This window comes from Lagopus muta, chromosome 2 (genome assembly GCF_023343835.1).
Source record: "Lagopus muta isolate bLagMut1 chromosome 2, bLagMut1 primary, whole genome shotgun sequence".
Taxonomy (NCBI): Eukaryota; Metazoa; Chordata; class Aves; order Galliformes; family Phasianidae; genus Lagopus; species Lagopus muta.
This window is the reverse complement of record NC_064434.1, coordinates 37,792,866-37,816,038: the sequence shown is the minus strand read 5'-3', so window position 1 is coordinate 37,816,038 and position 23,173 is coordinate 37,792,866.

The following is a 23,173-nucleotide window of genomic DNA, read 5'->3' as shown; positions in this document are numbered from 1 at the left end:
TTCTTTCTTCTTTGTTCTTCAGTGTTAACTTCTGAATTTACTTTAGATGTTATGTACTATGTACACCTGGCATTTGTTTCCTTGTTCTTTTTGTGACTCATAAAACAAATTTCACCTAATTCCAGAAGATGTACTTCTTTAAACATCAGTAATGGATAATGGGCAAGTTGTGTATGACTCTGAAGCCTCTGGGCTTATGTTCACATTTCCATGGTTTTTGCTAGCATCTTTGCATTGCACTGCACCACAGTGTTATTCTGGAATCACCTATAGTCCTTTCTACACAGAATAACTACCAGAATAATTACCCATAGCCAGTATATATTGCTTACAGGAAATATATCAATGTTATTGAAGAAGCAGGTTTAGCAGCACAAAGTTGAGCAGGGCTAAAATACGTACCTAGTCATTAGGACATTCTGGTTTTGACTAACAAATTAACCAAAACCTTCAACTAAAAAACCTGCCTAAGAGTCTGACAAGCCCCAGTCCTGAGGCTTTGCAGTTACTAAAAAGCTTGACATAAGCCATGGTGATACTGTATTTAGTTGGCTTCAAGGATACACCTTTTACCTCATTTAGGAACCTAAAATTAGAAGATAGGGGTTTAAGCTTTAGTGAAAAAGCTACAGATATGCTATTACTAGCGGTGAGGAACAAGAAGGTGTGGTTTTCAGTATGTCCAAGTTATGGTAAACATTTTAAGATAGGCAGTATATATCTTAGAAATGCTTCAAATCAAATACAATTAATCTGGAAATCCTGAAAGAATAATGTGATTTCCATTCCATTCCATTTTCATTTTTAACATTGAATAATTGTCTATGAATGGTCAAGAATTACATCCCTACCATAGAAGTTGCAAGGTAAAATTGATATCTCACCAACTAGACAATGATATCTTTTTTCCCCCATGTCTTTAGTTGTAAGTCACTATTCAAAGACATGACCTAATTGCTTGGCTTGTGATGGTCAAAGCATTCAGAGTCTTACAATTAATAAATAAATCCAGGTTGTACCACAAGGCTGAGAGGAGGAAAGGCTTTGCTAGACAATTTACAGTAGGAAGTATAAGCCATGCCTGTATTTTTATGTGATTGTCTGTTCGGCATGGTGTGGGCAGATTCTAGCTCCACTTTTCCATATGGATCATAGTAACAGTGTGGCATGCGCCTTTGTCAGCACTGTGAAATTCTAGAAGGTGGAAATCATGCAACATGTGCAGGGTTCTGAGGTGTCTCTACCACAGAATCACAGAATCACAGAGTGGCCAGGGTTGGAAGGGACCTCAAAGATCATGAATTTCCAACCCCTCTGCCACAGGCAGGGCCACCAACCTCCACATTTAATACTAGACCAGGCTGCCCAGGGCCCCATCCAACCTGGCCTTGAACACCTCCAGGGATGGGCCATCCACAACCTCTCTGGGCAGCCTGTTCCAGCACCTCACCACTCTCTCTGTAAAGAATTTCTCCCTGATGTCCAACCTAAATCTTCCCTCCCTCAACTTAAAACCATTTCCTCTTGTCCCGCAGTTATCAATCATTTCAAAGAGTCGATTCCCCTCCTGTCTGTAGGCTCCCTTTAGGTATTGAAAGGCTGCAATGAGGTCACCCCGCAGCCTTCTTTTCTCCAGGCTGAACAAGCCCAGCTCCCTCAGTCTGTCTTCATAGGGGAGGTGCTCCAGTCTCCTGATCATCTTCACGGCTCTCCTCTGGACTCTCTCCAACAAATCTGTTTTTCTTTTACTGGGGGCTCCAGACCTGGACGCAGTACTCCAGATGGGGCCTCACAAGAGCAGAGTAGAGAGGAACAATCACCTCCCTGTCCCTGCTGGCCACCCCTCTTTTGATGGACCCCAGGATACCATTTGCTTTCCGAGCTGGAAGAGCATGCTGGCTCATGTTAAGGTTTTGATCTATCAAGATCCCTTGGTCCTTCTCCTCAGGGCTGCTCTCAAGGACCGCTCCTTCCAGTCTATATGGATGCCTGGGATTCCTCTGGCCCAAGTGCAAAACTCTGCACTTTGCCATGTTGAACCTCACCAGGTTCACCCAGGCCCACCTTTCAAGACTGTCGAGGTCCCTCTGAATGGCATCCCTTCGTTCTACCGTGTCCATTGCACCACTCAGCTTGGTGTTGTCAGCAAACTTGCTGAGTGTGTACTCGATTCCGTCATCGATGTCATTGATAAAGATGTTAAAGAGCACTGGTCCCAAGACAGACCCCTGGGGGACACCACTCATTACTGGCCTCCACCTGGACATAGAGCCATTGATGACCACCCTCTGTCTGTGGCCTTTCAACCAGTTTCTATCCACTGAGTGGTCCACCCATCAAATCCACATTCCTCCAGTTTGGAGATAAGGATGTTGTGGGGGACCATGTCAAAGGCCTTGCTCAAGTCCAGCTAAATGACATCAGTCGCCTTTCCCTTGTCCACTGATGCCATCACTCCATCATAGGCCACCAGATTGGTCAAGCATGACCTTCCCCTGGTGAAGCTATGCTGGCTGTCTCGGATCACATGCTCATTCCTCATGTGATCAAGCATCTCATCCAGGATGATCTGTTCCATGATCTTCCCAGGCACAGAGGTGAGACTCACTGGCCTGTAGTTCCCGGGGTCCTCCTTGCTCCCTTTCTTGTAAATGGGAGTGACGTGACCCTTCCTCCAGTCATCTGGAACCTCACCTGACAGCCAAATTTTCAAATATGATGGAGAGCGGCTCAGCAACCAAATACTACCGTAAATACTCTGATTTGATAGATCTTCAGGATCAAAATCTCCAGGTGTAGTTTTGTCTTGTCTGCATGTGGGATGGCACAATATTATCTTTTGATGTTCACCTCTAGGATGCTGAGCATACTCCAGTACTGGAAAATGTTTGTATTTGGTAGATAAGGTCAGAAGGATGCTGATGGAGCATTCTGACAAAGCAGTTTTTCTGCAGACAAAGACGCTGAAAATACCATATAGGTCTTTGGAATTCCAGGCAAATATTTAAGCAGGAGAGTAAAATGATGTAGCACAGAATGAGATTCCAGGCCTATGCTCACATCAGTGCCTTCTTTTAAAGACACTAGGAGTCACCTATCTATATCAAGAGGCAGAAACCAGTCTTTAAAAGTAATTAAATTACTCTTGCTTATTGCTGTCATCTGATTAGCATGGTGAATTGATGCAACCAGTGGGAAACCACTCAGCAGGCCACACAGAGCACTTTGTAAAATGTCTACATATTCAAAATCTTGCAAGTCTTTGAAACTTCGCAGGATCACACAATCTCTAGCAAACCAATGAGCTGGGATCAAACAGTTTTTAGCTCAAGGCATTAAGATGCAAACCATCTTAAACTGCAACAGCATACAATTGATATAATAAGTGCAGCTCTTGAGTAATGAACAGATATTGCAGATGTTGTACAGAAATGTTTAAAAGCATGTATATTTTATGCATAACTTATATTAGATGTGTAACTGTAAAGTGATGTTTTGATATTTCAGTACTTAGGAATATGTTGCAAAACTGAGTACAAAAGATTTGAAAGTCTGAGATGACTATTTCATTAACTTTTTAACCTGTACATAAAAGGGGTCAGAGAAAATTCTGGTATTTTTTGCTGTTTGCTGCTGTTGTTGCTTGAGGTTTTTCTTTCTGTCTGATTTTTTTAAAGATTAAAGATAACATTTTCTTCTCTTAATTTAACACATTTTAGCAAAAAATATTCATTCCACAAATGAAACCCTAAAGAAAATAGGCTAGATTCCTGGCTGATGACAGTGGCATCATTAAAGCATGCCAAGGTGTTTGTGTGGAAGTAGGCTACTATATAAATTCATCTAACATTATTTGTTCTTTATGAGTTCTCCTCTGGATACTTGTGCTCATTGTATTGTTTTCAGTTACCAATTGAATTCCTTTCTCAAAAGAAAACCATAATTTTACTACAGAACAATAAGTAAATTAAATGAAAGTTCATCTTACTTCCAACTGCATTACTCCACACTGAAACAATTAGATCTGCTGTATAAAGCATTCTGATACAAAATATCACCAGGCTTAAATATTTTCAAGCTCATCTAAGATGTTATGCTCTCCCCATAGCATTTCCTACCAGTTTGGGTGTCTCCAAACCTGGGATATAGGCATGCAAATTTGCTTGATTTGAAATTACTGTAAATATCCTACATGACAGCCTTTGAGCTACCATCACTAATTATGACATATGCAAAGCTGCTGATGGAGAAGTTGTTGGAATGGGTGAAATTTTCACTGATTAGTGAGACCAAAAATGAGATTTGTGTATTTGTAACTTGGTTCCTAAACCACCCTATACAAGAAATAATCAGTGATAGATGGCCCTGTGCCTAATACCGGTTATTTTTCTTTATGTATTGAGTTATTTATGCTGGACTGAAGCTAGGGTGATGGAAAAGAGTCACTCAATAGAATTTTCTCTCTATCCTACTACAAACGATTGATGAGGAAGGCTGCACACAGGTGCAGTATGTTAATTGAGATTTGAGCTTTAAGCTTTGATAACTAATGAATCAACAGTTTATACTTAACAGTTAACAGTTAAGTATACATATATATGTATATGTATAACAGGATAACAGTTTTGTACTCAGACTTTGCTAGGCTATCTCCAATCTTCTGATACTCCATTTATTCTTAGCTTGTTGGAATTAATTTTAGGAGGGAGTTAAATGACCTCAGCAATTTTCTCTGTCAGCTTTTTTTGATCTTTTGGACATAAAAGCTCACATAATATCATTTTGGTAGACCAAATTCTCCTCCAAAGCATTCATGGAACTGCCTCTTTGTGACAGACACATCCAGTGTATCTACTGAGAGATACTGAAGTGCTAATGTAAAAGGTGCTCCATTATTAGTTCAGATTCAGATAATATATAGATAATACATGTGTTCCATATATGTATTTACAAAATGATTTTGATCAATTGTATGATCAGTACTAGATTGTTGTAGAGTTTTCTTTTGATAATTTTCTTCTGTGTTAACAACACCAGAAAGAGAGATCTTTTTGCAGTTATGTACCATGTACTAAAATTTATTTTTTCTCTCTTATTTTTGTAAGATGTAAATTGAGTTCCAAGATGCAGCTTAGGGTTGATACTTAATTATTGCTAAGTATGAAATCAGTCATAAAGGCTACATCTCTACAGACTATTGTGTAGGTCTATATTTTAGAGAATGTTGTAGGCATTGAGTTGGTTCCAAAGTATGTTTAAGACAATAAAAGATTTCTATTAGTTTCAGTGGTTTTGAAACATTTCTAATGTTTCATTAATTGATTGAAATCAGTAGGAAAACCCTTTTAGCCTCCAGAACTAACCTACTTAAAACCTCAGTGATATATAGAGGAATTAAGGAAATAAACAAGGAAGTACATCTTTTGTTGACACTGGACTCATAGCTTCCTATGCAAGTCTGTGTTTTATTTGTTTCTTTGACTTCCAATAAGAAGCAATATGAAGAAATGGTTTTCTTTGAATTTTTCTTGAGTGCTGGCTGGTTTTTCTTTGTATTTGGAGAAAGGTTTATACAAACTTAAAGTCTTTAGACAAAAATTGAATGTCTTTGTAACTGCTAGATTCTACTTCAATTAGAAAGTAAAGGACTCAGTAGAGCTAATTTGCAGTGCAGGTGCAATAAGACGTCCTTTTACTAAAGGAATTATTAGATGAAATTATTTGGCCTGTCCTAGGCAGCAGGTCAGACTAGATGAGCTGAGTGGTCCCTAGTGGCCCTAAAATATGAGTCTGTAACTTATTCTGTTAGTTGCCACTTAAGATCTTAACACCATTACTTTGAATAATTTATAATTCTAACAGTTAGTTCTGTAAGTCTGAAATTGCTGCATGAAATACTATTTTGAGGAGCTGTTTTTCCCCCTTCACCAAAATCTCAGAGAATTGAGACTCACACTGGGAATTTTGCCTCTGTGAAGCAGTGTGCCATACCACCTTTTCAGCTCTACTTAGTAGCATCTCCAGCCATGGATAAAGTAAGTACATTTCCCATACAATGATCAAAGAAATAGTTTAATGACTAGGAAAGTGCCCCAGAACAGGATTCACAAACACAGGATACAGAACTGCTAGGGCAATTAGAAGAAGTTGTAGAAAGAAAGAAATTGGCTTACGGCGCTCTTCCTTGTGAGATAGAGATGCCTATGTCCAAGCTGGTTATACACACCTTTGTCCACTCATAAATTATTTTCGGGGTCAAGGTATCGAAGGTATTTAAATCATGTCACTTCAGTCCTTTGTTTGTTTTTTTTTTTTAATAATTTGTAAAGGATTAAAATACCCATAGGGCACATCAAATTTTTCTTCATTTGCTGTCCCAACTTTGCTATCAACCCATAGAATATGATGTGACGTACTATTATTAGTCTATGGTGAGTATGTCACTCTTACTCATATAAATCCTTTAAATATTTATTCCAGGCCAGTGCTCAAATTTACTGTGTACTAATTCATGCGTACAGTCTCTAGCCCAAGGTCAATGTAAAGTGAATATGTGGATTTTCAGATGGTCAGGGATATCTCTTCCTGTGGGTTTATATCATGTGATTAGAGTATATGCCCTAGATCAGAACCCCACAGCTAAGAGTAAAAGTGTTTGTGTGTTCCACTGCATTTTACAAAGTAAACAGACAGAGAACTGAACTGTTCATTGCTATCAAGAATTAAGTAACAGAATGCCATATGGATTTTTCTGACAGAAAAGAGGGCCTTTAAGTGACTCCCATGAGGCAATTTTGCAATTAAGTGCCTGAAGAGGCAGCTGTTGACCAAAAAAGCCTGCTCCTGATTCTTGATTTTTAAATTTTTTCTTTTGGTCAAAAATGCTCTATTAAATTCAGTTTTTAAAACTTGAGATAAAGGCTGCACCTCTACCACCTCTGCTCTGATGAGGGGTCAGAAGCAATCCCCAGATTCCCTTCCAGCAGACAGAGGCAAAAGAAAAGGCTCTGGAGATGAGTTCAGGGAAGTGATTCATGGTCCTCATTACTGGAGATGTAGTGTGTTCTCTCTCCAGTGGCTAGTTTGAAGCACGGACTAGAAGAACAAAAGGTGTCCTGCTGTTAATGAAACCAGTCATGGCTTTTTGGAGTGTTTAGTAATACTAGTAATACTTTACCAAGCCCCTTTCACTTGAGAACAAGCATTGTTTTAACAGCTTATGTACATGTATTTTCAAAATGAGACAATATATCTGTGACTTCTGATTCTTTGAGAGAACACACTTTTGAAACTGACCCATGAGGTAGCATTTAGTGGCTTATTTCCATGTTGAAGGCTTAAGCCTAGGAATTCAAATGCAGAATTTAATAAAACCAAATAAATACAAGTGCTGACTCAAAAACTTTTTCTCTTCCCTGGCAAAAAATGGAAACCTAAATCCTAGACTGGCATAGAAAAATATAAAAGTAAGTTAGAATTAAGTTTTTGACAGAAATACTAGAAACGCCATCTGTACTCCCAGTCAGCACACACTGGCACTACTGTGTTGATATGACTGACAGCAGTGAAAATAGACTGACTTCTAGTCAGACAGTCTGACCATCATGCTTCCTTTTAATCGGGATCCTGAATGTGGCAAATAAAAATGACATGTTTAACTCTAAAATGAGTTTATACATGCAGATGTGTGTGCGTATCTGATAAACAGAAAACTGAAAATCTTTTAAGGACCAATTATTTCTCAGGAAAACAGAACATGCTTCTAGCTCATTTCTGGCACAGACATCCATCAAACAATAACAGGGCATCTGTTGAATAGATATGCACATGCAACACAAGCAGGCTTAATTTTTATTTGTTGCTCATAAAAAATGTTGCTGCAGTTATATATATTCTGTTTGGTATAAACATTTAAGTGAATAAATGAATAAAATATGGTTACAATGAATAAATGCCAATAAAGATTGTGATTAAATACAAAGCAACACAGCAGGAATTTCGATAGATTGAAACTGTAGTCACATATACTCAAAAGGGTGTTAACAGTATGCTTCAGAATCCCTGCCATTGGTTTGAAGGAACAAGTATGCCCGTTGCACAAATGCTTCCCAAATCAAATCACTTTATAGACTGAATTCCTTCCTGAGGGAAATTCAGGTACTGATTATTATTGTTAGCATAGAGTTCTGCTGCTTGATTTATTTGAATGGTTTGTTCATTACTGGCCTTTTAGGGGAAATGTTTAGATGCATTAATAAAGAACACATGTACAAGAGTACGAATATGGCTTGACTAATAAGCAGAGCAGTACAAAGGTTTTGATTACAGACTTACTAAACGTAAGAATGGAGATTGATCCTAATCCTAAATTTATGGAAGAAATTACCCCCTATATCAAAGTTGAAACATCATGTTCCTTAAGAAAACATGGCATGATTTTTTTAAGTAAAAGATTAAACAATTGAAATGTTTTCACCATACTGTTATTCAAGTTGTCCAAATGTATTTGCATCCCCCTAATCATTACTCTATATTCATTCTACTAAGAAATTAATTGATACAGTAGTTATCAGTTGATTTCAGTGTTTAATAAATAATTGAAAGGTAGGATGCTTCAATTTTACAATATTGAAATGAGATCTAATGAGATCTATGGCTAAAAAGAAAATACATTTTTTAACATGCTCAAGATCTTATGTTGTTACTGCTGTAAGGGTAGTACAGCAAATCTGATGACTTACAAGTCGTTAATGTTATGCGTGCTGACAGATGAACTTGATTTGTCTAGGTAGAGCTAGTGTAGGTATTGCGTAAGACAGCAGTTTGTTTTATATGATCAACTGTTCTGCTCGAGGAAGTGTCTGATGATTTATCTAATGTGAAAATGTAAGGAGTTGTGTATTATTTTTTGTAAATATCATCTGTCTGAATTGTTATCTGTTTGGTAATAACTTTCCTGAAGCCTAGGAAATTATTAAAACTAAAATTAAAAAGAAATGAAGTGTCAGGAAAGGTGAAATGCAGTTACCCAGAGAAGACCATCAAGGTTGATTACATTTGCTCTTTCGATTGCTGACGGCATAGGTGGTCAGCATTTAAGCCACAAGCTTTCTGGCCTTACTAAGAAGATGGCAAAAACACAGTTGAATCCTCCCTGGCTGCTGTCTCCAGCCAGCATCCTTGCTCTCAGCCCAGGGGAAGAAGCAGGATAGATCATACTAGAGCAATGGGCGGGCTGTCTGAGCTCGTGTAGGAAAAGACGCACCGTGTTTCTTTGTTGTGTTAATACACTCCTAAATCTTGTGTCCTACTTGGCAGTTACATGCTACTTTGACTTTAAGATTGCTGGTCTTTAGTCATTTTAATCAGCTGCTGCCAGATGCTCAACAAGTCTAACTGTTGGCAAATACTTGCTAAATGCTTGCATACCAAAAGCGTAGCTGAAAAATCCAGTCACAATATTGTGAGTGGCACACACCCACTTTCGCTTACCGCAAGTTTAAATATTTCCTCAGCAATTTTTTTTCCATGTTCTCATTGCTTCTGCTTCCGCTCACGTGTCTCGATAGTCAAATCCAATGTTTTTTTTTTGTTTGTTTTGTTTTTTTTCCTCCTGTTAAATATCCTGTGAGCCCCTTCCCATCAATTGGGTGAATTACAGATCATCTGTTCTTTGCAAGAACTATGGATGGTTTCTGGAGAAGTAATGGAAGCTAATTGATTAGGTTTTTTTTTTTTCCTGTGTCCTCAATTCATGGTGAATGTGCTTTTGCCAGAGCATAACTCAAGGCCTTCCAATCTCGGCCCTTTAACTAATCAGAGTTTCAGTTAGGGTAGATTTAAATCACTTCTAAAAGCAGATTAAAGACTACTATTTGTCGTTGGGAAATGTGGTAATGCTGTTTGACAAAAGCTCTGATTAACTCTTTAGTGAAAGAAACACTGAGTGTGAGCAGGACAGTAAATGCTATGGTGCAATTACTAAACAGTGCATATATCTCACCTGAAAAACACAACTGGGAGGAAAAATATGGTCACTAAAATAGTTTTACCTCCCAGCTGTGACCGTAAAAGGAATTTCTAGTACATTCATGACATAAGTGTAGAAAGTGCAGAAGATCTGACACCTTTTCAAAAACAAATTTACAATTTGAAGAACTGTTCTTACTATAAGGGAACATAAGCATTCTATTTTATCTTTATGTTATTTATTTTATTAGTTTATTTTTATCAGCAAATATTAGCAACCCTTGAAAACACAAAGAAATTTGCTGTCCCTAATGTTTAGTATCACTAAACATTAATGACCTTATCATACACTTGGGTTTGTGCAATTTGCAGCAGTACAACATATGTCTCCCGTCATTATGATGTATATACAGCATTAAAAGTTTAGTATAGCATAATAATCATTAAAATTAACATATTTTAAAAGTGTTGCTAATGATAAGAAAAAAAATTCCTGATGTTAATAGAGTAAATCATAATGGAGCACTTCCTAAACTGTAATTTTAATCCTGATCAATTTCTGATTGTTTAAGAAGGATCTGGCCGTATCTCTTTGTTGTGCTATGGCACAAAGTTTGTTGGAATAAAAATGTACATATAACTGATGCAAAACTGCAGAAGTCTTTCCCCAGACAAAGTAATGAGTGGAAACCAAAGGGAAGGAAGTGCAAAGCCAGATCCTAACACTTCTGCCTAGCAGAGTTCTCAAGGGAGCTCTTCAGTGGTGTACACAGGACTATGTATCTCCAGAGAAACTCTGTCTGCATAGTTATGAGAAGTGATAATGTAAGCAGAATCTATATATGGGATGAAAAAAAGACCTAGACAGATGCTGAACTAACTGAAGGTGCAACCTTGCATATAGCAATTCCTTCCCTGAGAGGCACATTTAAAGTTGTTGCATTTACTTCTAATGTTACTGAAGGTTTACAATCTGTGCATGCCTGCTGAAATTTGTTTTGAAATAAACCTCTCAAGACACTGTTAAGTCAACAGTGAAGAAGCAGAAGGGATAAGGTCCCCTCAGTCACATGCATGTATTTTATGTACATGATTGTCTCCCATAGTCCTTTCTATTAAAATGCAAGAAATATTGATCCTCACCTTCAAAGTTTACACACACAGTAATGCACAGTGAAAGCAACAGAGGACTGAGGTTTTTTAAAGGCTCTTAAAGTGAAATATATGACACTGTGAGAAAACAAACTTTGTGAAGTCATTGAAAGATTGAACAGGGAAAAGCAGTTGACTAACAGCAATAAGACTAGAGTAGCCATGTAAAACTGTTTGTTGCTGGGTAGAAAGAGAGGTGTTCTGCCAGAATGTAAGATCTTGAGGAACATCAGGACAGTTGAAACTCTGAAAAGAAACTGTCTTTATCCTTCTAGAATGAACTGTGAGGGGAGATGAGAGAGAAGATGTTTATTATATCTGGGCTACTCACAGAGGAGACATCATCTTTCCTGTTTCCTCAACACGCTTATTCCAAATTTGAGCCTGAATTTTTTCTAATCGAAGTAAAAGCCCAGAGGACCAATTTAACATAGCTCAATTAGTTTATTGATCAGAGCTATGAGACCATTGCTAATCAAAACCATAACACGTGTTACTGACCTCTGCTTGGATATCCCAGCTGCTTGTAGGAACCAAAGCATATTTTTCATGTTGTTGAGTAATACTCATATCTTTCTTGTTAATGAGGCAACCCTGTGGGAAAAAACATAACATCTTTTTGATGCTTATCACAAAATGAGTTTTGTCTGCAAATATAGCACAATTTAAAGATACGGCAATATTTTACCATTTGCAGTGTTTTTTCATTTTGAGCATGCAAAGCCCAGACACAACTTTCTATGCTAGAGACTGGGAAATGTCAGAGTTTAATTGCCAAGTTACCATCAACAGCAGGAAGGATCATAATCGATCAGTATTTAAAAACAGCTTAGATAACATAGAATGATATTTTTTATTGGTGAGAGGGTAGGCATTGTCTTGCATAATCTGCAGGACAGACATATACTATAGATTGAGCTTCTGTAATTTTTGGATTTGTCAGTAAAGGACCACCTTCATCTGCAACATTATTGACAATGTTATAAGCTTGCTGACTATTAAAGTTTCTCAGTAATTTCTGGCTTAGTACTCCTGGCTGCTTAAAATATGGTAAAAACTAAATATCTGTGTTTGCCTTATGGGTAGGCTGGTTTACATACGTTTTATTTTCATAGAATCACAGAGTATCCTGGCTGAGAAGGGACCCATAAGGATCACTGAGTCCAACTCCTGCGTCCACATAGGAACCCCAAAATCAGACCAGACATCTGAGAGCATTGTCCAGATGCTCCTTGAACACCAGCTGCTTAGGGCCATGACCACTGCCCTCTACTAAAGAACCTTTTAGGGTTTTCAGCTAAAATAGTTCAGATATTTTCAGAGGACAACACCAATACTATTTTTCCCATTAAATATCATCTTAAGTGTATTTCATTAGGTCTCTATGCTATGGAGCAAGAATCTGATATTTAACAAGGCGATTTCTGAGGTAGTAAAAACATTATTTTTTTGCCAGTCCTATAGAAACTTTTTCCAATTTGAACAAGCTGTAAGATTTTTAAATACTATTAATTTAATTGTGCGTGAATTGTTTGAATGCACAGTTTCTGTTTGCTGAATATGCTCTGGATTCAGCCTGATCCTAGTTGCCTCCTGAGTTAAGGCCCTGTCCTGAATGTATGGGCATGTTGCAGCCTGTTTCAGAGCATATTCCTGCGTCCACCATTGCTCATGTCTTTTGGGCATTGCTGGGGTTCTTGTTTCTGTAACTTCACGTGTAAAGTCTGGCTCTAAGTAGCCAGGAGGAAATGAAGAAAACAATTTTAATTGAATGGATGCAGAGAAGATGGGATAGGTAAGAAAATTATAAAGGAAAGGAGAAGCAGCAACAGAATGGGAAAAAAAAAACACAGAAGAGCCAAGGGAGAGGAATAAAGAGAAGCTAAAAAACAAGACGAGAATAGCTCAAAAGCACTCTCCTTTGGAGGCTGAGCAGCTCTTTGATCACGCGGCTGGATATTGCTGCCATACTACCAAATGCATTTTTCTATCCCTCTCAGCATGGTGACCCACACAGAAGATAACAACCTTTTGCAGATACTTGCTAATCTTTTCTTTTAAGTGTTTGAGTGCACTGTGCTGCCTATGTGAATCCCTGCTTGATCCTCTGAAGAGAAGGCTCATGAGGCAGGGTCCTATAGGAAAACCTTTTAAATAATACATACACAGGCTTCTACAAGAAACCTTATTTATGTCATTGTTTAACTTCTGAGATAATCTGCTTTGCAATTTCAATATTGTTACCAGAGAATTTTGGTCAGAATATACATGTATCTATGCAACTATCTGCAATCTCTTTGAAGCTAGCCTTTGCTTTTTTCCAAACAGCTGAATTTTAGACTCATCTGGAAGACAAGCTAACAGTGCCTTTTGTTTTCCTTTGCTTTTTTTTTTTTTTTTTTTTTTTTTTCCCCCCAGCAAAGTGCCTTGAAAAGAGAGGGTTTTTACTGGCTTGTTTTGTGATTGAACCATTATTCTTTGCCTATATGCCTGGTTATTTTCTAAAGCATACAGTTCTAATAAACATAGCCTCCCAAAATCATAATTTTTCTACTGTGCTGCTTTCAGCTTCTTGATTGAATGCACAAGCAGCAGGCTTGCTGAACCGGTTAGATGCACATTTTCAGGGCATGTGACACTGAAGAGAGAAAATTGTGTTTAATTTCACCTTATGAAAGTCTATTGTAAAAACTGGAATACAATCAAGTCACAATTAAAAAAGCAACTGGCTAAATTTCTTTCATCAAAAAAGCAATAAAGAAGTATCACATGGAAATCTATTATCAATGAACTAATACATACAATGCAGAACAGTAATTTGATAATTGCTTTTAAAATTTAAACAATTTCATTTATTGGGCACATATACAGATCACTTTCTGAAACAAACACTGGAAAATCGAGAAAAAGGATTCCAAAACCAAACAAAAACAACTCCCCCCCCCATAAAAAAGCCTCCCAAAAAACTAATAATCAAACAAAAAGCCCCACTAGATTTCTTCCTTTTCAACAGAGCACGTCAACTAACATGTTTCAGTTTCCAGTGTAATTTGCAGGCTGCAGTAGACTAATGTTGAAAGTAGAGTTATTTAGAAAACACTGTAATAGTCAAGTACACATCTCTTCTGTATTATTAAAGAGAGTTATTACCTTCAGTGACATAGTGATAGACAAGGAAGAAAGAATGGTAGGATCTCGAGAATGCTGAGGACAGAGGATGTCATTCAATTATCCGCCTAAGGCCTATGGGACTGTCTTATCCTTGTTTTGTTGTTGATGTCTGGTCCCTCCAGCTGTTTCTTTACAACTTTGCCTCACTGTAGCAGTTTCAGATATTTTTCTGCATGCCTCTCCTAGGGATCAGGAGTCTCAGAACAATCATAAGCCCTGGCATAATGCAAGAGTTTCAGAATGAAGACAGAATCATTGCATACAAATCAGGATGGCTGGGAAGGCTGTGTAGAATCCATCCATCATGCTATGCTTTCGCAGAACTGTATCACATATCCCACACTAACCATATTAAACAGGCTTTGTCAGTGTTAAAAATATTTCGCCTATGATTTTGAAAATAAAAAAATGTGAATATAACTGAATCACAAAGCTTCTTAAGAAAACTATTTTAGAGAGACTAAGGAAAAAAAACCCAAGTTCTCAGCACCATTAAGCAGTCAAACAAGAAGTATGTCTTCTGGAACAATGAGAATTTAGCCAAGTTTCTATAATATTAGGTAACCTCCTATCCCAGTATTTATGAGAAAAGATTCCTCCTTCTGTTGCCAGAGTAAGGAAGCAGCATTTTGTGATACTTGATATTTTTCAGTTGGCACTTATTTAATTCTGTAATCCCTTAATATCTTGACATCTAGATTGAGTTTTCATGCCTTCCAGCATGAAAAGCTTTCAATCTTTACGAAGATTGCAGAAAGATGGTGATTTGAATTAGAGAACACTACATTAAGTCCACTGTCACCTTCTGGGAAACAGTTATTTTTATTAATGTGTTTTTGTTGACTCACACTAAGTAGTTATCTAGTATTTCATGCAGTACCACCCTGCTCATGATAGTTGTTTTTTGTTTGTTTGTTTGTTTTCCGGACCAAAACTTGTTGGCGTCCGATTTCTTTCTGATTAATTCTTTATGTTTGATAAAATAGACTATGTAGTCTTCTGATCCAAATGCTATGTTACTTTTTTAGAGATGTTTGTATTCATTATTCTTGCTTTGTTTGATACATGTCATTGTTATAAATTGCTTTTAATGAGGCATATTCTGCTTGCTTAGACTATGTAGAAAACCTGACGCACAGTTTCCTTTTTATGATTCACTTGGTTTTCTGTTTTGTCCAAATTTCTTCATTTCTTTTCTCTGTTTCAGCTCTGCATAGCTCATATAATTTCACTATGTGAAGTAAGTAGGTTTTTGGCACCTTTTGAAGAGTAGGACACTGAATTAGACATAAGAGGGACATATGTCTTTTCTAATAGTCCCTGAATGCTACAGTGTAACTAACTATTATAATATACCACACCGTAAGGAGAAATCATTTTTGCATAGATGGCATCCTGTGGAAATGCTAATTTATGATGCAGCAGAAAAATAGAGAATCTACTGTCAAAGAACAGAGAGAAAGATGACAAATGGCACAAGGATATTTTTCAAATTTGATTTCTTTTCCTCGTGACACAGAATTACACTCATGTTAAAATTATATTGCTTATGATACTTATGATTGTTATGGTAACAGAGATGTGATAATGAACCAGTATGAATTTCAAAAGGATAAAGATCATTGAATAGGCAATAATGTGTTCATGTGGGTAATTACTGCCATGTTAATACTTTGCTCTACACTCTCAAATATTTTTATAATTTTTTTTTTCTAAGTCTTAATCCAACCTTAGCATATCTCTGTTAGTAGATCTCCCAGAACTTAAAGAAAGGAGGATACAACAGAAATGTCAGGAACCTAGAAAAAGCTGCAGCTGCTCATACTGTTCGAAGAATTAGAAGTATCATATGAATTTGGAAAGAAGCATTTTCATAGAATTGTAGAGTTATGGAATCATGGAAGAGGCCTTGAAGATCATCTAGTTCTACTATCAACCTGATCTACTGAGTCCCATCACTAAACCACATCCACTTGTGCCACATCCACGCATCAAATACCTCCAGGGATGGATATTCTATCATTGACCCAAGCAGCCTCGTCCAAAGCTTCACCACTATTTCTGTGAAGAAATCCCTCCAAATATTCATTCTAAATCTCTTCTGGCAAAACTTGGGACTGTCTCCTCACTTGTCACCTGAGAAAAGAGACCAAAAATGTCCTGAAGTGTATCACATGATAACCTGTGACCTGCTCTATAAACCACCCTTGTAGAGAGGTCAAATTGATATTCTTGTAGTTCCCCAGATCCTTCTTCCTGCCCTTCTTGTAGACTGATGTCATATTAACTAACCTCTATCCCAAAGCTGTAGCCAAAAACCACACCTTGTATCTCCATTCCTAGTCATCATATCCCAGCTGTGATGGGAAGCACTAAAGCAGTGACGGCCAGTGTATTGGGTAATTGATTACAAAACAAGCTGCCTTAGAACTGGACATACATAATCATTTTGGCAATACTGAAGACTCAGCTATACACATTCTAGTGCACCTCTATTACTTTTAGTACTTGCTTTACACTAAAATACAGTTTAAGGGAGAGCATAATCAGAAAAAGAATCATAGAATCATGTAACGGCCTGGGTTGAAAAGGGCCACAATGATCATCTAGTTTCAACACCCCTGCAGGTGCAGGGTCGCCAACTAGAAAGACTGAAAGCAACAAAGAGAAGTATTTTCTAGTTGAATATGTGCCCCAGTGAGTGCTGGAGTGCTATGATAGCAGATATCTGCTGAGGATATCATCCTTGTATCTTGAAACTGAAGAAATTAAATCTCAGGTGTGATGGATACAAATACCTAACAAGCATACCATTGTCATACCACCCTGTTGTTCTGTTGCTGACTTCAGTACATCACTTGTCCTTAGAAAAGACTGTTCATTTTACTGTATATCATAACTGAACTCAGGTACTAAGGGAGGAGTGGCTTTGCTCGTAGAAGACGACATTTTTTTCTTTACAGTGATCTTTTGTGCCCAGCAAGATTTATGACATATCTGAAAAAGAGAAGGGTTTTTTTCTGTATTTTGGTTAAGTTGCTATATTTGCTCCTATTATTCCAGGAAACCTGCATATAATCACACCCGATTTTCCAAGTAAGTTCTTTGATACTCTGTCCATTAATAACTGACCTTCAGACTTTCAAATTAACATTACTTGACCAGAGGAAATCATAGCATTTTTACGCTTGGGATGCTAAATGAAATATTTATGTTCACAGGTTCCTACATGAGAATACATCAATGTTACATAAGGCATTTCAGAATCTGAACAACATTTTGGAGCAAGTCAGTACAAGCAGAGGTTTGATGTTACCTGCTTGATCACAGTTTTGAGGTCAGCAAGGACAATTGTTCCTGCATTTTTCTTGATGACCAGCATTTAAGCTGGCTGAACCTAGTGACACAGCAATCTGTACTGATAGATTGACCTGAAGAAAGAAGACAGAGAATATGTACTTCGTAAAATATATTATACATCTGAAATGTTCTTTTTTCCATGGTTCTTGAATCTCTATAAATTTCTAAGATTCAGTTTTCCCAGTAGTGAATAAAATAAAGCTTTTAAGTATCATGGCATTGCATAGCTTTCCAGCATTGCATTAGTGCTAATAAGAATGGGAAAATTTCTTACTAAAAGGCAATATTGTCCTTCATACATACAGGGCCAATTACACTGAAAAATCACAGATTATAGTAAATTAAATGGAAATCAAAGTCATGAAACGTTTTACAAGATCAGGCTCTTTGATGCTAATTGATTCAGTCTACAAATGCTGCTTGCTATTTTCTCCTCCACTGGATCTTCTGAGTCTAAATTCAGGCGACCTGAGTTGGCTCAAAATTCAGTTAAAATCATTTCAAGAAATGCAAAGACAATCATTTGCCCTGTCTGTGCACAGGAAGAAAGCACGAAGGGTTTCACTTGACTACCTTTAATATCAGCTCCTGCAAGGACTTCATATTTGTCAAGAAATTCAACTTTTAATACTGCCAAGAGGGACAACTGAGGCACACCTCTTGGATTCTAGAGTTGAACATACAGAGGGTCCGAAGAGTGCTACACACCAACTGAAACTGAAAATGAGATCTTAGTCACATATGAGAGGGTTCGGTCTGCGTCTGAAGTAACTGGTACTGAAAGGCAGCTCCTTTTAGCACCTTGACATGCAGTGCTGAACTGGATGTTAAAGAAGAGGTTCCCTCTGCCCATCATTCCACTGATGCTACTTGGAGTAAGTAACTGAAGGATGGAGGCTTGCATAAATGTTAGCTTAAGAACAGAATACGGAGGAGTCCATGATACTTGTCATGTGAAGATAAGAAAGAATAGATGTCCTGTTGTTGAAAACGGCAAGACAGGTGCCTCAGCTCAACGTAACATCAGTAGGAACCAGTTTGGATTACCTCCCCTTCAAAGGTTGGAAATTTACAGTGAGAATGCATCCTACAACCACCAGAGATATTAGTTATTTCTTGGAAATTCTGCCCATGTCCTTGGAATGTAATGAATATGTATATGCTATGCCGTTAAATATGTAGTCGCTGCTTCTCTCACTGCATGTTCAGTGTTCATCCCTCATGCACACAGCACTGTAATAAAGGGAATACCTGCTTGACATATCTCATTGGTGTGTCAAGTTATTTTGTCAGTTTTCTTGGCTTCAAAATGTCACCAAGAGAAGAGGTATTATATGCTAAAGAAATCCCACCACACAACGAATTACCAGAGAATGAAAAGAAATATGCCCTGTTCACTAATGGATCACGTTGTACTGTAAGGAAGCATCGCAGATGGAAATCTGCTGTGTGGAACCCCACATGACAAGTTGCAGAGGCCACCAAAGGTAAAAGAGAATCAAGGTAAAGGATGTCAAACTGGCCCTAGATGTTGCTGAATGAGAGAGGTGGCCAATGCTTTATAAACTTTATAATGACTTATGGATGGTGGCAGATCCCTTAAGAGGGTGATTACAGCTGTGGGAATAAAACAACTGGCATCAAAGGGGTAAACCTATTTGGGCTGCTGAACTGTGGAAAGATATTGCTGACCAAGTAAAGAGTATGATTGTAAAGGTGCATCATGTAGATGCTCATGAGCTCAACAGTCGGGCTAGTGAAGAACAAAAAAATAACCATCAGGTAGATTGAGCAATCAAAATTAAGGTGGCTCAAATAGAATTGGATTGGCAACACAGGAGTGATTTATTTCTTTCTTGATGGGCAGTGAGACCTTCGGCCATCAAGGAAGAGATACAACATATAAGTGGGCTAGAGACTGAGGGGTGAACTTAACTATGACCACTATTGCACAGGCTATACATGACTGTGAAACGTGCTGAATTAAACAAGCCAAGAGGATGAAACCCCTGTGGGGGAAAGAGCAATGGCAAAAGTATAAATATAGGGAGGTGTGGCAGGCTGATTATATCACCTTGCCACGATCCCGCAATAGTTAGCTTTATGTGCTTACTGTGGTGAAAGCAATCATGGGTAGCTTGAAATATATCGAATGTATCGTGTACTGCCCAAAACACTGTATTAGATCTCAAGAAACAAGTCCCGTGGTGACATGGAACTCCAGAAAGAATTGAGTCAGATAATGGGATTCATTTAAAAAATTCTATTGTAAATAGTTGGGTGAAAGATCATAACAGTGAGTGGATTTATCATATACCCTATCATGCACCAGCTTCTGTCCTGTCCAGTGGATTTGTGGATGTCCAGATAGCTTTATTGGTCCTTAACCCAGTCCTCATCAGCTGAGGTAAATCCCTTATATGTCCTGAATTCCTCTGGCGCCTCAGGGGAATGGACTTCCTCCATCCCCCAGCCTGCAGCACTATAGACAGAGACAGTGAAGGCATTTAGTAACTCCGCCTTCTCTGTACCTTCTGTCACCATGACATCCAGATAATTCACTGGTGGGCCTACATTTCCTCTAGTGTTAGCTTTGTCTGCAGTGCATTTAAGAAGCCCTTTCTGTTGTCCTTTACTCCTCTTGCCAAGTTAAACTCAAAGAAGTTTAATTGTCAGGTCTGGTGTCTTATAAACCATCCACTATCAAAGAACCCAATGCCCTGCCTGTAGCACCAGTCTCATAGCCAGGCATTTGTGCATTGGCAGAGGCTGCCATACAGGCTGCAGGCTGCAAGGCGCACACACCAACACTGTTTGCTCACCCTGCGTGCTCTGTGGGTGGCAGCTAGCTGCTGCCCTCCCGGAGGCTACTTATGGCCTGGTAGCCTGCTCCACGGTGGGCAGTGCCAGCTGCATCCATGCAAGCTCGGCAGCCCGCCCACAAGCTACCAGCCCCCTAGCAAAGCACTTTTGTTGGCTTAAAAAAGCCCCCAGAAGAGCACTTTCTCAGCCCTTTTTGCTTCAGATCCCTTCCCCAGTGCAGTCTTACATGCTCTGAAGCTGTTGTTCGTAGAGAGAGCTTGCTCTTATTGCTAAAAGTCAAGAAATAAGGATGGCAGTTTTCTAAAGACTTTTATTAAATTAACGTTTTAAAAACCTGAAAGCCCTCAAACTGAAATGGTATGATGCAAACGATGATCTTAGGGCTGAGATTCAGTTCTCTCTTGGTATGTTAACAATAAATCCATAATAGTGACAGCAGTGTTTAGGTGCTGGCAGGTTTCAGTACTGCTGTCTCCTTTTCTGCAGGCTTGAAGCTGGTCCTGGTGTTGGTCCTGCAGCTTCTCCAGCTTCCATCTAGACTCTGGGAAGTGCTGGGGAGGCAATACAATACTCAGAAGACCACTTGGTCTTGCTCTTCCACCAGCATTTCCCCTCCTCTGTTTGAAGGATGTCCTCATGCTCGTTCGTCCCTTTCACTGGTGGCAGCGTGCAGGAAGAGCTGTCAGGTGGTTGCTCTTCAGTTCCGCTGCCTGACTTGTAGCAATCGTTGTTAGTCTTGGATCATTTTAGGTACACCAGGAGCTGCCGTTACAGCCTTTCCATAGCGAGCATGTCCGATTTCTCTGTGCTCCTCTTGTCGCTGAAGCCAGAATTGAAAGGCTGGCGGGTTTCAGTTTTGCCATCTCCTTTTAGCTCCAGGCTCAAAGCTGGTCCCCAGGATGGTCTTGCTGCTGCTGCTGCTTTCTTGTGCACTTTGGGAAGTGCTGGGGAGAGCATACACCAAAAACGCCTCTTGGTCTCGTAGTCCCACCAGTGTTTTCTCTCCTCTCTTTGAACGAGGCCCACCTGGAAGACCTTCCCTTTCACTGGTGGCTTTGTGAAGTTGGAGATCTCAGGTGGCAGGTCTTCAACTCCACCGCCTAGCCTAGGACGCTGACGGAGCGTCCTGGGGGTCCCGCGTGCCACCAGAATCTGCGGGTGCTGGTCCTGTCTGGGAAGCCTGCCGGGTTTCCCCGCAGAGCTCGTGGTACCAGTGGCAGAGTCCGTGTGCAGAGAGGGGCACCGACTGCGCAGCAAGAAAGAACGGATCTTTCCTGGCTGGATGAGATGGGGCAGGATGGGACTGCCCTGCCGTGGCGATGCTTGCTGCTGGGAGCAACGTGGCCTGCACAGGGGGCTCCTGTGCCTGCCTGCCTGCCTCTCAGCACCTGTAAAACAGGGAGCGGGCATGAGCCACAGTAGGGCAGGGGGGCACCAGGGATCTTCCAGGCCCACCCGGCCTGGCTGCCACGTGACAGAGGCTGGTACGAGGCTTGGCTTCTCCCGGGGGGCTGGCCCTGCCTGGGAACGTGCCAGGCTGACCCTCAGGGGACTCACCTGACTTCGATGCCACCACTTGCAGCCACCATGTCCACCATTGCTGGCGCCGGTCAGAACCCTACGGGCACATGAACGTGGCAGAATGAAAGGACTTGCGGGGCAGCCCTCACCCCCACCCCAAAGCCCTCAGTCACCTAGCCTCAAGTGACTCCCATCCTCAAATTTCCCTACCTGTCGGCGCCAGGAAACATGCATGTCTCCTGGCTCCTTTCTTGACTTCCAAGCTTTTGGGATGCTCTGATCATGAGCTTGGAAGCTGCAGCCCTTGAATGCTAACAAACTACCTTGGGCCCCTTTGCCTTCAAGCACCCTGACCAATGGGATTTCCCCTAGAAATTGCTAGAAAAGGACCAAGTTGGCCCTACTGAAGTCCAGGGTTGTGATTTTGCTTGTTTTTCTGATCGTGCCACATGAGATACTGAACTCTACCATGTCAAAAATAGATAAATCACCTGTGCAATTTCTCCAGTTACTGTGGGTCCTGATCACAGCTCGGGAGAGAAGTATAATGCAGGCAACAAGTAGAGGAACCCTGCCCTCTGCTAGTGGGGGAAAAAAATAATAGAGTGTATTGTACTGTGTGGATTCAATGGCCTGGCACGTCAAACCCAAGAAATATAAGGCACTGGTGGGCACCGATGCACAGTGGACTCTATTGCCCTCAAGTCACAAAGGGACAAAATCAGTTTATATTTCTGGAGTGACCAAATAAGTCTCACTGGTAAAGAAAATAGGGTGCCAAAAGCACCCTATTATGACTGGCCCAGGGGCTTCTTGTATACTTAGTATCAATTACCTCACAAGGGTGTATTTTAAGGATCACAAGGGTTATCAATGAACCTTTAAGCAGCTGTCTGTTTTGCCTGGTCTGTCAGATGATCTGTCTGCTGTGGGGTTGCTGTGAGTGGAAGAGCAATAGGTACTGATTGCTACAAAAACAGTGTACAGACAGCAGTACCACTCTCATTTTATTTATTAGCGTTGATCCCATCTATATTGTATTACATTGTGTTATTTTGCATTCTAATATATTCAGTGAATTAACTTTCCTCCTCAGCTCGTTGCTGCTGTTTTGTTTTTAGGTCCATCTCACTACTTTTCCCCCCTTCCCCCTCTCCTGTGGTGTCCAATTAGACAC